Raw genomic sequence first — 8,650 nt, 5'->3', positions numbered from 1 at the left:
GACTTTAAGTGAATTAATGTGAATATCTGATGTGTTCGTGATCAGCAGTGCAGATGTTGGTGTTGTTGTTGTTGAAAGGTTTCATACGAGACACTGTTTTATATGATTGTCTTTTGGATCTTGATAGTTTTTATGAATCGAGTTGTCACTCTTCTCCTCTTTCTACACAAACACACACCAGATATCAAAATCTCACTAAACACATCAATGTTCATGTTATATTGCATCCACAAATCAAATATTATAATATATGTTATTAAATAATGTACTATAAAATGTTAGAAAAGTCAGGAAATATAATCAAATTTTAAATTACAAATTAATTTGTATAATTTAAAAATATATATTTAAAAAACATATTACATTGTAATATTTATATATTTATTTTACAATTTAATATAAGATTTTTAATACATATTACACTAAATTATATATAAAATATTTATAATATTATATATTCTTACACTATATTATGTATATATATATATATAATACATATTTAAAAAAATTTAAATCCTTTATATATTTTATATAGTGTATATACATTATATAAAGTATTTTAAAATGTTAGATAATATTTTTTATATACAAGTATATTATATAGTGTAAGATTATATATATATATATATATATATATATATATATATATATATAAAATATCAGATTGTGAAATCTATTAAAAAATATTAATATTGTACAATTTGATATATTAATGTATAAATATATTTTAAAATACGTTAGATGTTAAAATATTAATATATTTTATATACTGTATATAAAATATATTAATATTTTAACATTCAACATATTTTTTAAATAGATTATAGTGTAATATTATATATATATTAAAATATATTTTAATATATTTAAAAAAATATAATATTATTCATACATTAATATTATATCAAATTGTACAATATTAATATTGTTTAATATAGATTTCACAACCTAATATTTTTTAAATATATATTTTAAAAAGTAAATTACATTGTTATATATATATATATATATATATATATATATATATATATATATATATATATATATATATTACAATTTGATATAAGATTTTTAAAATATGTATTACATTATATATTTAAACATAAAATAGTGTCATGTTTATATATACTATATTAATATTTTAAATTTAAAATAATGTTTAAATATATAATATTGTGTTTTTTACACACACACACACACACACACACTCTTTGTATTTTAAAGAACACATAATAGTGAAGATCGCCGATGAAAAGCATCTTTGGCTTCGGATCTTTGTCACGTTGTCTCTCATTACGGTACGATGTAGATTTGTCTGTTTCCTCATGAATGTGACGCATAATCAAATGGCATAACCTATTAAATGCACAAAACATTTTCATATTTCAAGTGTACTGAGCCAATAATCGGAGATCAAAGATTGCTAGGTAATAAAAATATTGCAATAACCTGCACACATGAAGTCTCTTCATAACGCATCCGTCCTTTACTAACTGTGACATTTGAAGCGGACAAGCAAAAAAATAAAAATGTCACTTTTTAAGGTTAATATGTTGCATAAAAATGTATTTAATTAGAATACGCAATTGCTTTTGAGTGGCTGTCAATGGAGAAAGATGCTTGTTGTTCTGGCATGCTTGGATGGAAAGTGATATTAAGGACACAGAAAAAAAAAATAGAATACATTTTTAATTTATTACAATATGTTTCCAAGATGATACAAGTAATCAAATATTGAGTTTTTTTATATACAGAATCTTTAATTAGTCAAGCTAAAACTGATAGTCGTTGTACAGTGATAAAATCGTAGTCGTTATTTACAGTCATAATATAGTCGTTATTTACCAGATGGATTAGAAGAACTCGAAGTTGTAACAGAAACTATTAATTTAGAGGTATCTCGTATTTCGTGGAAGGAAAGCGTTACTGCGTACAGACAGGCCTTAAAAACGGCTAGATCTGCTTACTTTTCAACTCTCTGTGTAGAGAACAAACACAACCCTAGGCATTTATTTCATACAGTGGATAAATTAAATTACTCTCACTTTTGATCAATTTAATGTGTCCTTGCTGAATCAAAGTATTAATTAATAAAAAAAAACTAATGAACTTTTGAATTTAAAGTGTACCATATACATATAATATCTGGTATAATACCAGATACATACAAACACACACACACACATTTATATATATATATATATGTGTGTGTTTGTATGCATCTATATATAAATATATGGGATGTTTTTAATGTATAGTCTTTAAATGGTCAAACTAAAACTTATTACAGTGAAAATGCTGTTTTTCGACTAATAAATGCAACAAAGAAATTCTTCAAAAAGTAAAATGGTTACAAGGCCATCACCCTCACCATTCTGACGGATCCCAGACACGATCTCCAGACGGAGACGGATGCTGGTTTCCATGGCAACGCTGGCAGCTGCGAGGACACTTGAGTGGATGATTGTGATTGTTATGAATATTTGCTCCGGTCCGTCTGAAAACACGGTTTATCTTGTCGGTGTCAGAGAGTCTGGCGGATGAAATGAAGTGCACAGATTAAGTGAAACGCATGTGGACTGTTATTAAACATCACATCATGGGGCTGATTACTGGACAGAAATAGCAACAGTAAACAAACACAGAAAATAATGAAATATTTGATGCAATCAACTGAAATTTGTCAGAATCTTTTGCAGTCAGAACCAACAGTAATGCTTTACAATAATCTGTATGTATATACGTATGTGTTAATATGTGTGTGTATATATATATATATATATATATATATATATATATATATATATATGTGTGTACCGTAATTCCTCAAATAAAGACCGGTATTCAAATAAACGCCGGGCCTCTGATAGTGGCCGGGGGCCTGGTCAACGCGGACAAATAAAGGCCGGTCTCAAATTAAGGCCGGGGAAAAAATAGTGTGAATAGGTACACTTTAACCTCTTAACCGTCTCCAGAGCGTCGGCGCACTGAAGCGTTTTTTTATTTATTTAGTTCAAATATACTATCAGATTTAATGTTATACCTTGACAAACTATACATCATTAAAAAGATATAAGACTCAAGATTCAGTATTTGACCACTATTGTATTCTGAGAAACTTATAGTGACAGTTATGTCTTAATTTGTGTCAGGAGTTATGAAATTAAAAAATGAGTCGTTACCTTTAATATGAATTATGAGCCTCAGCCGGTCTCATTCAGAAAAAAACTCCCGTGCGATCGTCATGACAGCGCTTGACAAAACAACGTCCCTCAGGGCTTTTAGCTCAAACATGTGCAGATTTGGAGAAATATTGATAGATTCTCATAGCTTTACATTAGACTTCTATAGACAGGAATAATATTTATTGAATTTATACCCAAATGCGTCGATGTAATCATTTTGAGCGCTGTATACTCTGTACTGTGTTATCAATTCATCCTGAAAGTGAGGGCGCTGTTTGAACAGAAGTCCATAATATATGGATCACATGAAGAAGAGCCATAATCATGTGACATTCAGGAAGTCCTGCCACAACAAAGCTATCCGAGATCGCTGTAAAGTGCAGATAAAGATGTTTTGAAGACAATAAACATGATTGCAATGATATTTGATTTACCTGTGTTCTTCGAGTCATGTCAGGTATTTTCATAATAATTGATTATATGTATAATGTAATGCTAATCGAGATAGACTTTCAAATTGTGCAGAATACAATAAAATAATATATTTTCTATCTGATTTTTTTATCTGAAGCCAAATCAGATTACAGAAAGTTATTTAAAACACTCGACTTGCGCTATAAAGTAAGTTTGGAGAACAAACATAGTTTTATTCTCATAAATTGTCGTGTATTGATGGTGTGCTAAGCTAACATGCTAGCTAGTACTGAGCACCTGCTACCTTACTTCGGTGTAATTTTTATGATTTTTTTCTAAATAAGAATGCTTACTGAAATGTTTCGTTTTTCAAAAAGGGCATTTGATACAGTTTCACTGTGAAGTGAGAACTTTTATAAAATAAATGAGGGATTGAAACAGTGTGAATTGCTAGTCGTTAGTGATTATAATGCAGACAAAAGAAAAGCATATTTAGAGCAATAAACTGGCTGGAGAGGTGTGAATATGTGCAGGGGAGACTGAGACTGAATGGGGCTCGTTTTTGCATCACAAAACAATAGAGGCAATAGACTGAATAGATGCTTATAAGAAAACAATAAACACCAGTCTAATCAAAATAAAGTCATATGACATGATCTTGAAAAACATTGAACTAAATACAGAGTTTTAGACTTATCATCTTCAAATTTTAAATATAACATGGCCAGACATGTGGCTTTAGCTGCAGTGCATTTCTAGATTGCTACAATGCCAACTTCAATTTTATTTTCATGAAGATGTTTCATAAAAATAAATGTATAATAACTTTACAAAACTTTGAAGCTATTTATAACTATTTTTTTCATTATGATAATAATTAATTCTACATTTACAATAAACTTCCAGGTGTCAGCTTTCAAATGAGATCTTACTTGTGCTTTTAGTACAAAGGGTTCATGAACTGTATCTGTTTCAGTTTGGGAATGCCATATCTGGGGATTTTTCAAAAATGGGCTTGAAGCTTAACAGGTTAAATGAATGTACACTCAAAGACGGACGCGCTCAGTCAGCGCTTGTCATATATCACAACTATTCAGTGTTTTTAACCACATGTTTATTTTAGGTTTCAGACATTTAAATAGATATGATTTATAGCAAAACAATAAATTTATAGTTTGTAAAATACACAATGGTGTCTATGGAAGCAGCAATAACAATCCATTCAAATATATTTGGCGACGTGTTTTATTCATATCAGATAAACAGTGTAAGTAACTATAAAGTTTACTCTATTCTTCTCCCAGTTCACCGGCCACTTACTTTCATGTATTTCGGGAGAAACTGAAGAATTCACGCGCTGTAACTTAACAAATACAACAGGAATCTCCGAACTGCGGTGCCCATCTCACGTTACAGATCAAGATCATTTATAAAGGGTTTTTAAACGACAAAACAAACTCACTTACACGGATTTGAGAGTCAGAATAGAAGATAGTTGATGACATGGTAAGCAAGTTTGTTAATATTTAGAAATAAAAGCGCTACATCTGTCATACAGCGCTATTTTGGCTGTGGTGAACACGTGCCAAGCATGACGCGTCACCATGGAAACTTGGCTGGCGGGCGGGCGGGGATCGCGAATTAGAAATAAAGGCCTGCCTCTAATAAAAGCCTGCTTCAAATAAAAGCCGGCTACCATCTGCAGTTCAGGTAAATAAAGGCCCCGGCCTTTATTTGAGGAATTACGGTATGTATGTACATATATGTGTGTGTGTGTATAGGTGTGTGTATGTAGAAGATATGTGTGTATGTGTATAGGTGTGTGTATGTATGTACACATGTGTGTGTGTGTGTGTGTGTGTGAGTGTATATATATAGGTGTGTGTATGTATGTACACTCACCGGCCACTTTATTAGGTACACCTGTCCAACTGCTCGTTAACACTTAATTTCTAAGCAGCCAATCACATGGCGGCAACTCAGTGCATTTAGGCATGTAGACATGGTCAAGACAATCTCCTGCAGTTCAAACCGAGCATCAGTATGGGGAAGAAAGTTGATTTGAGTGACTTTGAACGTGGCATGATTGTTGGTGCCAGAAGGGCTGGTCTGAGTATTTCAGAAACTGCTAATCTGGGATTTTCACGCACAACCATCTCTAGGGTTTACAGAGAATGGTCCGAAAAAGAAAAAACATCCAGTGAGCGGCAGTCCTGTGGGCGGAAATGCCTTGTTGATGCCAGAGGTCAGAGGAGAATGGCCAGACTGGTTCGAGCTGATAGAAGGGCAACAGTGACTGAAATAACCACTCGTTACAACCGAGGTATGCAGTAAAGCATTTGTGAAGCCACAACACGCACAACCTTGAGGCGGATGGGCTACAACAGCAGAAGACTCCACCGGGTACCACTCATCTCCACTACAAATAGGAAAAAGAGGCTACAATTTGCAAGAGCTCACCAAAATTGAACAGTTGAAGACTGGAAAAATGTTGCCTGGTCTGATGAGTCTCGATTTCTGTTGAGACATTCAGATGTTAGAGTCAGAATTTGGCGTAAACAGAATGAGAACATGGAACCATCATGCCTTGTTACCACTGTGCAGGCTGGTGGTGGTGGTGTAATGGTGTGGGGGATGTTTTCCTGGCACACTGTAGGCCCCTTAGTGCCAATTGGGCATCGTTTAAATGCCACGGCCTACCTGAGCATTGTTTCTGACCATGTCCATCCCTTTATGGCCACCATGTACCCATCCTCTGATGGCTACTTCCACCATGTCACAAAGCTCTAATCATTTCAAATTGGTTTCTTGAACATGACAATGAGTTCACTGTACTAAAATGGCCTCCACAGTCACCAGATCTCAACCCAATAGAGCATCTTTGGGATGTGGTGGAACGGGAGATTCGCATCATGGATGTGCAGCCGACAAATCTGCGGCAACTGTGTGATGCCATCATGTCAATATGGACCAAACTCCCTGAGGAATGCTTCCAGCACCTTGTTGAATCTATGCCACGAAGAATTGAGGCAGTTCTGAAGGCAAAAGGGGGTCCAACCCGTTACTAGCATGGGGTACCTAATAAAGTGGCCGGTGAGTGTAGATATGTGTGTATTGGTGTGTATGTACATATGTGTGTGTGTGAGTGTATATATATAGGTGTGTGTATGTATGTAGATATGTGTGTGTATGTATGTACATATATGTGTGAGTGTATATATATAGGTGTGTGTATGCATGTACATGTGTGTATGTATATAGGTGTGTGTATGCATGTACGTGTGTGTGTGTGTGTATTTATAGGTGTGTATGCACGTACATATGTGTGAGTGTATATATATATAGGTGTGTGTATGCATGTACATGTGTGTGTGTATGTATATAGGTGTGTGTATGTATGTACATGTGTGTGTGTGTGTATATATAGGTGTGTATGCACGTACATATATGTGTGTGTGTGTGTGTGTATGTACATATGTGTGTGTGTATATGCATGACATGTACATATGTGTGTGTGTGTATATACAGTATATATAGGTGTGTGCATGCATGTACATATATGTGTGTGTGTGTATGTACATATGTGTGTGTGTATATGCATGACATGTACATATGTGTGTGTGTGTGTGTGTGTATATATATGTGTACACACACACACACACACACACACACACACATGTATTTATAATATATGTGAATTTGAAACAAAATGAGACATTTTGAAGTAGAAAGAATAAAACAGTATATTTTGGTAAAACGTAGTCCAATAACATTTGCTTTCTTTACAACTTTGAATACATGTATAAGGTCTTCAATGCAATCTTCAAAACAAGAAGCTTTTGCATCCAACTATTTATTGTGAACATTAAACAACACAAATATTTCCTGCAGGTGACGGACAGACAGATATGGGTGTTGAACATGTTTGATCACGTGTCTCCCAGCAGGAGCGCCGGGGTCGTGTCGAGCGCTGAGGTGTGTTCTGTGGAAGTGTCAGAAGCGTTCGAGCCGTGAAGCCCCGGAGAGTCTGAAGAGGCATGAAGACTCGAGCTCGACCCGACCCACGCCGAGCTGAAACACACCGACCCGACCCACGCCGAGCTGAAACACACCGACCCGACCCACGCCGAGCTGAAACACACTGAGCTGACCCACACCGAAGCCTTTCATTTCCTTCCTAAAGAAAATGCAAAGTAACATGGGTTATAGGGGTGTAACAATATATCGTGCCACAATATATCGCAATACAAAAATGCAACAATACGTATTGTGGATAGTCCCCCCTAAATAAAAATTACTGTGCAAGAAAAAAATTCAATAAAGTTTTCAGAGTTTTAGTGTCAGCACTACATTAAACTACTATATATAATGTTGAATATAATGTATAATAATGCAGTGGGGGAATATGTGTGTGTCCTGCTAATGCCAAATGTCTGATGTTACCAGTAAAAGTGTCCTACATTATTTTAAATACATCTAGTCATTGAACGAGTGCAAGCATATTCATCTAAAATAATTCTGTATTTTCAGCTTCAGAATCATGAATATTGGGTTTCCAGCACCAAGTCCAAGTCTATTCATTTACACCCACAATGTAATATCAAATTTAGCATTTTAATCAACAGTACATTTTTTGTTAACCTTTTATCATGCATTGGAGTATCGCAATAATATCGTATCGTGATATGAGGGAATCGTTACACCCCTAATTTATTTGTGATGTTCCTCATTCTTTACCTGCATCTTTACCAAGCTGTTTTGAAAAAGGAATGGTAACACTTTATAATAACTGCATGCTATTAATCATTTGTTAAGCATGAGTAAACAGTTAATTCATCATTCATAAAGCATTAATAGACATTAAAAGCAGTTTATAAATACAGCTATAAATGCTTGCTTCTTGATTTACAAGCATATCTATAATGCGTTTAATAATTGTATTTTCATACTTTGTTAATGATCAATTAATAATTTCTAAATGAAGTACAGCATTATTTATAAACCAGTTATTTAAGAGTTGTCAGTTATTCATAAGAGCACTTAGAAAGTGT

The sequence above is a fragment of the Rhinichthys klamathensis genome, unplaced genomic scaffold (genome assembly GCF_029890125.1).
Source record: "Rhinichthys klamathensis goyatoka isolate OS25496 unplaced genomic scaffold, OSU_Roscu_1.1 h1tg000257l_1, whole genome shotgun sequence".
Taxonomy (NCBI): Eukaryota; Metazoa; Chordata; class Actinopteri; order Cypriniformes; family Leuciscidae; genus Rhinichthys; species Rhinichthys klamathensis.
This window is presented reverse-complemented; position numbering follows the sequence as displayed.